We start from the raw sequence: 9,263 nt of genomic DNA on the forward strand, positions 1-9,263 counted from the left end.
TCTGCTTGCTATAAATACAAAGAAGATGCTGCCAAATTGTTTATTGGTTGTGTGCAGCTGTTGTTTGTGTAGTCTAGTAGCATCCCGGTGTATTTGTGGTTTTCGGGGTGTTACAGTTGGTATCAAAGCCAGGTTTTAGATTCTCGGAAAAAAGTAAGATTTAAAATTACACACTTGCACATGTAAGTTGGGTATGGATTTATATGTTAGGCATACCTTTTGATGCTAAGGTATTTGTTTTTCTTATGTATCCATATGCCTATGTTACATATCATTGCTATTGTTAACTTTAAGTCATGTGTAAATTTTATAGGCTTTGTTTACCTAATTTTTATTTGTTGTTGCCATATCTTGTATATATTAAATATGATCTAGTGCATATTAGTTATTCTTACAAGTACAAACTTGACAAGTTTTGTCGCTATGATGTTTTGCATAAGTGTACCTTTAAAGTATTGTAGTTTTATGTGCTTGAGTAGCGAAGATGATGAATGTTCTTTATGTTTTGTTGATAGCAAAAGATCTTGGAACCTCGTAGAGTAGCTATAGTTTAGTAGTACAGATGGGCGGAGTGGAGGGCCCCCACAATGCTTTTTCTGCACTACTATGTGAGGGTTTTCTGAGAGATAGGTAGCGACCCAACTATCTGTATTCGAAGAAAATAGTTGAGTGACGGGTGGATTGGCCCCCATGCCGTGCACTCTAGCTATTCTCTCTCGACATATTGATTGGTGGGACGTTGTGTGACTTGCCCTATATGTTCATGTTGTGATGTATAAACCTAAGCCTAGAATGGTGTAGGTTATGCCATGGTGCAGTTGTAACCTTACACAGGTCATAGTGATTCAGTGATAGAAGTGCATATTAAGAGTTACATGTGGTTTGAGGGTTATATGCAATCATGTGTTTTTTTTGTCGAGTGCATGCTGGTTATCTAATTAATTTCTAGTGTCCAAGTATGTGAGCTTACCCTTGTAATGCTTGGGTGAAGTGTTTGCTTGAAGACATGATTTTACTGTGTTCTAGGTCATGACTACTTTATTATAAGTTGCTTTAAAGTTGTCGTTTTTATTTTGAGTAGGATTTGGGTTTACTAAGCGGAGAAGTGCCTGAACTCTAGAAGTCATATTTGTTGCTAGTGCATGAATAGATATTTAGAAGAGTTGGTTAAATTAGTATTCATGATTCCATAAGCGTTTATCCTTAACATGATGTTCATGTTCTTTAAAAATGTGAAGTTGTCTCACTTCATTCCTTAGCCGTGGCTATTGTTTGACTGAACTGATCTAATTCTTTATGTGCATGCTTAATATGTCATCTTCAACTTACTTACATGATTTGGTTGAATTAGTCCTTGTAGATGGCTTCTTGGGTTTGCAAGTCATTTTTTTACTTGTGTGGTATTTATCTTTGTAGGTCATACATATGTTGTCTGTGTTTAGTGTTGTTCTAGAATTCATGGACGAATTCTTTTTAGTGTATGTTAAGAAGCACAAAGTGGTAAATGGTCCAATGAGAGTTTTTTGAGTTGCAAAAAAAATATCCAATGCCCGGATGGATGATTAGAGACCATAGTTGCGTAGAGCTCGATGAACTCTTTCTGTTCGACTTCACGCGTTGTTTGGAGATTGATTTGCTCAACTAGGGCTGATACAGTATTTATGGAAGGGAAATATATAGTAGACCATCAATAAATCGTGCTACGGTATCATAGTTGGCCGTATTGCGAGCGTTTCTGGTGACTTTTCACCTATGTCTCTTCTTTTCCTTTTTTCCTTGCCCCTAATCCTCCTAGGACTCCCATTTCTTTTTCTAAGACTTTGGATTCATGTTGTCTGCTGCTGCCATTGACTAACCAGAGAAGGGAGGAATGATAGAGAAAATAAGAAAGACAAGTGAATGAGAAAAAAGGGATTGCACAAACCCTAAGTTTTTTTTATTGCATAATCTAGGTGAGATGAATCTTATTTAACCCCCTTGCTTTGGATTAGATTTATACCCTGGTTTTTTTTGTTAGATTAGATGGGGTAGTTCTCATCAGTGATCATGTCCACATCCTGAGAATTTATGAGGTTGTGTAGTCTGTGTTCATTGCCATCTTTATTTTTGTTACAGGCCGAATTGGCCAAACCATTGAACACCAAATTTAAAGATATTTTCTTTAACCATCTGTAAAATTTCATGATTTTAGGCTATGTGGTTTGAGATTTTTTTTACTATAGTTGTTGCCGTTTCCATGTTGTTCTAGATAGTAATAGATTGATCCAGTTTTTGTCAATGCTAAAGGTCAAATCAGTCTTTATAATGAATACCAAAGTTGTAGTGTTTTTTACTATCTTTCCAATGGTGTATGATTCAGTGTCATATCTGAAATATAAATTTAGATTTATGCTTTTGAATTGAGTTTGTGATTTCTGATGTCAAATTCTGTGTTCGATGTTACTACCTTAACTAGAACATCTTGATGATTTTTACTGAAAGTATCTATAGAACAAACGTTCTGTATAAGACAATTTTACATGATAGAGGTAAAGTTTCATAATTGTTGGTCAAGTGTTTTATAGTAGATATCAATATTATTTTGGTGACTATTAGAATTTAGGACAAATTTCATTTTTCTGAATTCAACTCAGTTTAGGTATGCTTAAATTCAGAATAAAAACATTGTGTCTTCATAAAAACTATAAACCTTGTTTTGTAGTTTTCAAATATTCATTTGTTTACTATCATTGCTTTTGAAAACTAAAGATACATAAATATCAAAAGGTTATGCTGCTGTTAGCCAAAAATAGTGTTGGTCATTTTGTTTTTCTCAATGGGTTGGAGTGTAGTGATGCATTACTTGTTATTCATATATGTTCATGTTTGTGCCTATAAGATAGACAAAATTGTAGGTTGCACCATTGTTTCGGTTTGTTTTGTTTGTTTGGCAAATTTGCCAAGCTTGATATAGTGTTTGTCCCAATGGGGAGTAGCTAAGGTCACACCTGACCCTTTGATATGTGCATGGTTGTCATGCTAGTTGGTCTCGTTCCATGAGGAAAAAGTTTTGAGGTGAAAGGAAGCAAGTGTTTTGTCTTCACTCATAGATGGGCACATAGTCTATGGTGTATTAACAAGAACTAGTTTTGGCACGAAGTTCTGTTTCGTAGTTCATGGTGCCACCTCAAGCTACTAGTTGGTTTGAGGCAAATGTTGACCCATGGAATCAGTGATCATCAGTTGCTTGATGGTTGTTCTAACCAGAAGTTTGGTAATGTCCTCTAGGCAAATTAAATGTGATATACAATCTTATCATTGATTGTTCCCTGGATGTTTCTTTGTCAAGTAATTGGAGCACGTAGGAGGATTATGTCTAGCTCCTAGCTAGTTTATTCCAGTCGAGCCTATGAAATTTCTTAGTTTGTTTCTTTTATCAAGGAATGAAAGGTCTAGTGGCTTGATCATTTAATCGAGAAAGGCAGGAGACATTTTTTTATGGGCCACTTTAAGCTTGTCTTAGAAATAACCTATGTGTTTGTTAAGGCGGCATTTTGTCATCTTGTTCTTTGTCATTGTAGGGAAGTTTGACAACTGTGGTGGATTTTTTTTACATGTCAGTTTGCTGCTGTATGAAGAGCCATCAAAGTAAGAAAGTGTGGCCTTAGATTTTTTTATAACCTTTATGCTATTAGAATATCCTTATTGAGACCATGAGTTTGAGTTCAAGCATTGACTATTCATAGATGATCGAAATTTCCGAGTTGAGTGTCCCAGTGCATATATATATATGAGTGTCATTCGTTGGTGTTTGTGTTTTTGTTTGAAGTGCTTTTTACTGGGTATCCAGATCAAAAGTATTCTCAGTAGTAGTTCCTTGCTTCATAGCACGAGATCTTGGCCATGTTACAAGTGCATCCTTTTGAGAAGAGTCTTATACTTTTAGTTTGCTTATAATTGGAGGAATTCGGGGACGAATTCTTTTAAGGTGGTAGAATGTAACATCTTGAATATGTTTATTGCGTTAGAAGTGTAAAGTGACAAAATAATAATAATTGTAATTTTATCCATCACTCAAATGAATGATCAGAGATTTTAGATGCGTAGAGCTCGTCGAATGCTTTCAGTTGCACTACTCATATGTATTGTTTGGAATTTGGATCATGGAGATATAAATTTCGGAAGTTTTAAGAAAGAAAAAATAAACAGGTAGCGTTACGCTACAGTGCCGCGCCACTACAGTACCCGTGGTGGCCTTTTATATCCTCCTCTAAGGCCTTTAGGTTTCGTCCATAGCTTTTCATATTCAGGATAAAAAAAGAGGAGAGGGGAGAAAAGAGAAAGGAGTAGAGGGAAGGGGAGAATAGGGCCTAGGGTTTTGCCGCCGCCGTTGCCGCCGCCGCCGTCGGTCATCCGTGGTGGTCGTTCTTCCTCCCGTGGCGTAGATCGGAATAACAAGGCTTTTGTGGCGGCAAGGATCGTGGCGAGTTGGATCGGAGATGATGGAAAGGTGAAGAGGCGGAGAAGAAGGAGTAGACGCCGAGAGTTTTGGCGTCGTGCTCGCTGTGGTTCTCTAGGTGAGAAGCCAAATATTAATCCCCTTCATCTGATCAAGTTTTGCGGATTAAATCGCTTATTTGGGATTGGGTTTAGTGGAGAAATTCTCGAAGTCATTTACGTTCATGTTCTGAAATTCTTGTCAGACTGAGCAGTCCGTGTTCATCGTAATGTTAGAGCATTTTAGAGTCTTTAATAATTTTTGGGTCTGTGGACAAAGTTGTAGAGGACTTCAATATATTTCTTTGGACGCCAAGAACTCTGTCATAGCAGTTATAATTTGTGAGATATCGAGTTTTCAATCTGACTGGTTTCCAGTGACGAAAATCTGGACAGTTTTGGATCTAAGCAGTTTCTGACCCTGTTAATGAAATAATTAGGTCTTTGATTATTAACAAAGGTTTTAGGATTTTTGTTAAGCTTTCTAGATTGGTAAAGTTTGTAACTTTTTAATAAGTATATCTCCTGTTATGAATTTTTGAGGTTTGATGTTCTGCTTTGAAGGTCAGAAATATTCAGTTGTGTTCTATGGTTAATTATACCATCTTGCAGATCTTTGATGCAAAACCTTACAATAAAAAAGTTGTATATAACAGAGTTTTACATGATTTGATAAATTGTGGTAATTTTTGGATGAGTATTCTGAAGTATATGAAAAAGAGAAGAGTCGGTGCTGCTGTCTTGATCGGTAGCGCAAACGGTAGAGGCTTGAATGTCGGGTTTGGGGCGCTTTAGTGCGTATTTGTTCTTACTCTTGCTTGTATGTTGGTGTATGTACTAATTAGTATTTGTGATCAGGTGGTAGCACTTCGGAATATTGCTAGTGCTTTTGTTCTCCTTCGGTAAAGAGGCAAGTGAATGTAGCGGTGGTTTGCTACCGTTTTGGCTTGTTATTTTTATCACCTACAGTTTATTGTCTATAAGAATGTCACCTCTCTCATATCTAAAATTTATGATTTGGGTATATTTAGTCTTAGTTAAATTATGGTCTTATTTAAGTACTTATGGTGATGGTATTATTTTATATTGTTATTTGTGGCTAGCCCGCAAACCTGAATTTGAACTTGGAGTATCATTGGTGATTTATTAATTTTATTGCAACATGCCAAGTGCATTGCATCATTCATTGGCATTGGAAGTTATGTCTTGACCTATGGTCATGACTGTACCGGTACGCAGCTCCACACCTATGATCATGGGATGCAGCTCCACACCTTGTTGGGTGTGCAGGCAGGAGACATATGCATTGCATTCATATACATTCACGAGAAGTATGTTATTGAAGGGATTTTATCTACGTTATTATGAAGCTCTGTATTATTGGCTATGTTCCAAATTGGAAGACTGTTACATTAGTATGATATTTTGTCAATTGGGAACATCATATTAAATTGATGTTAATTCAAATTGTGGTTTAAATAGCTTGTCAAAACAAGTTCGCTTGCTGAGATGTTTCATCTCACCCTTGCTTTACTCAATCCAGGTACTTGATGCTTACTTGGAAGGGAAGGGAATTAGCTGCACGTCACACACTTATTCATTTAGAGACCTTGTGTTTTAATAAATAATAATTTGGTTTGCTTATTGGTTTTGAAGGCGGTTGTTAAAGTGTGGGTGTTAAACTTAATTCTTGTTGAAGTAACTTATTTGCGTTAGGATGTTCATTAATCCTAGTTTGGTATTTCAGTATTTTTTATATTTTATTCTTCCGCTTGCTATAAATACAAAGAAGATGCTGCCAAATTGTTTATTGGTTGTGTGCAGCTGTTGTTTGTGTAGTCTAGTAGCATCCCGGTGTATTTGTGGTTTTCGGGGTGTTATAGAATCTTTCTGAATAAATGTCTTGATCTTAGGAGCATGATAAATCTCTCAACAAGGGTCTAACTCAATTTGAACAAACTCAATACAGAGTAGATAGCTTTTATAATGATAATTAATATTTTCAGTTTTATCAAGCATATACAACACTGAGGATGGTAGCTAGAATTTTAAAGATTTTCAAATAAATTCTCCAAGCAACAATGATATCAAGAATAAGAAACTCATACTCTACCATCTCACATTCCACAATGACTTTAGTAACACAGAGTTTTAAAATGATTTTTCAATAATTGCAAGTTTCAGGAAATATCACAAAGTGAGATTAATCATGATTAGAAACATTTTAATCTTTTTAATTTATCATGTCGAAGACAATATTCTGCATAATCCAAGATATGTGTATGTGTAAAGTATGCAGAGTGTGTACCTGAATCGTGGAGTGGTGTAGTCGAAGTGTGTTTGGCATGTCGAGGGATCTCCCCCATACTTGTTTTCTTGAATAACGTACCTTCGTCGTTTTGAAGTGTGATAGCTCTGTGGGATGATGAATTGATTACCTTGAATGGTCCTTCCCATTTACTCCGGAGTTTTCCATGCGCGAAAAGCTTCACCATGGAATAAAAAAGTAATACCTTATCTCCGGGTGTGAACTCCTTCTTCTTGATTCTCTTGTCATGCCACCTTTTGACTCTTTCTTTGTAGATCTTTGAATTGTGATATGCTTTCTCTCGCCATTCTTCCAATTCTGATAGTTGCATTCTTCAATGATTTCCAGTGACATCTATGTCCATATTCCATCTTCTTATGGCCCGGTGTGCTTTGAACTCTAGTTCAACAGGTAGGTGACAAGTCTTGCCGTACACCAATTGGTATGGAGACATTCCAATTGGGGTCTTGTATGCTGTCCGGTATGCCCAGAGTGCATCGGGTAACTTGTCTTTCCATGCCGTTCCCATTTCATTCACTGTCTTCTGAAGAATATTCTTGATTTGCTTGTTGGAAGTCTCTGCTTGGCCACTTGTCTATGGATGATAGGGGGTAGCAACGTTGTGACGGATTCCATATTTTGATAGATATTGCTTGAAGCGTTTGTCGATGAAGTGTGCTCCTCCATCACTTATCACTACTCTGGGAACTCCAAATCTTGGAAATATAATTTCTTCAAACATCCTCTTTGAACTGATGTTGTCGGCATGCTTGCAAGGTAATGCCTCTACCCACTTGGAGACGTAGTCAACTGCTACCAAGATGATCTCACACTTCTTTGATGGGGAAATGGACCCATGTATTCTATTCCTCAGACATCAAAGAGCTCAATCTGAAGGTTGTTGGTGAGTGGCATGGCATCCCTTGTGTTTATGTTTCTGTACCTTTGACATGGCCCATATCTTCTGATATATTGCTTCGTGTCTTCATACATTGTAGGCCAGTAGAATCCACATTGCTAGATCTTTGAACGTGTACGGAATGCTCCATAATGACCTCCATATGGTGATGAATGACATCTGTCGATGATCTTCTAGCCTTCCTCCGTGGTCACACATGTCCTGAGTAAGCCATCAGCGCATACTCGGAAGAGGTATGACTCATCCATATATGTCAACGACTTTCTTGAATAAGCTTCTTCTTGTTTGCTCCTGGTGGTACATACCCTGAAACCATAAAATTAACAATATCTGCATACCAGGGGTCAGACTTGTTAATCCCGTAGAGCATGTCGTCCCGGAGTGAATCATTGATGGGGGTTTCCTGTGGACTCTTAAAATATATTCTAGACAAGTGATCAGCAATAGAATTTTCTACTCTCTTTTTATCTTTTATTTCTAAGTCAAATTCTTGAAGTAATGAGATCCATCGAATCAGGCAAGGTTTAGCATCTTTTTTAGTGAGCAAATATTTTAGTGCAGCATCATCAGTGTAAACAATTATTTTAGCTCCAACTAAATAAGATCTAAATTTATCAATGGCAAAGACAACAACCAGAAGCTCTTTTTTAGTGGTTGCATAATTAAGTTGAGCTCCTGTCAAAGTTTTACAGGCATAAGCGATTGCATGATGCTTCTTATTTTTAGTTTGTCCCAAAACTGCCCCCACAGCATAATCACTAGCATCACACATAATTTCAAAAGGCAATGACTAATCAGTGGGTTGAATGATTGGTGCAGAGATGAGTGCATTCGTTAATAAATTGAAAGATGTTAGACATGCATCATCAAATTCGAAACGACCATCCTTGGCTACCAAAAGAGTAAGTGGTCTAGCAATGAATGAAAAATCTTTTATGAATCTACGATAAAAACCAGCATGGCCAAGAAAGCTTCGAATTCCTTTTATATTCACAAGTGGAGGTCGTTGTTCAATTACTTCAATTTTAGCTTTGTCTACCTCAATACCTCTTTCAGACACTAGGAGTCCCAGCACTATTCCTTCCCTAACCATGAAATGACATTTTCCCAATTAAGGACTAAGTGCCTTTCTTCACATCTTTGCAAAACCTTGTCTAAGTTTTCAAGACAACTATCAAAAGTTTTTCCATAAACAGAGAAGTCATCCATGAAAACATCCATAATCTCTTCAATCATATTAGAAAATATAGACATCATGCATATTTGAAAAGAAGCTGGTGCATTACATAACCCAAAAGACATTCTACGGTAAGCATAAGTTCCGTATGGTCATGCAAAAGTGGTTTTGCTTTGATCATCGGGATGGATCGGGATCTGGTGATACCCTAAATATCCAGCATAAGTTCCGTATGGGCATGTAAAACTGGTTTTGCTTTGATCATCGGGATGGATCGGGATCTGGTGATACCCTGAATATCCATCTAAGAAACAGAAGAACGAATGGTTCGCTAATTGCTCTAGCATCTCATCTATGAAAGGTAAAGGAAAATGATCCTTTCT

Source organism: Sorghum bicolor, chromosome 8, assembly GCF_000003195.3.
Source record: "Sorghum bicolor cultivar BTx623 chromosome 8, Sorghum_bicolor_NCBIv3, whole genome shotgun sequence".
NCBI classification, from domain to species: Eukaryota; Viridiplantae; Streptophyta; class Magnoliopsida; order Poales; family Poaceae; genus Sorghum; species Sorghum bicolor.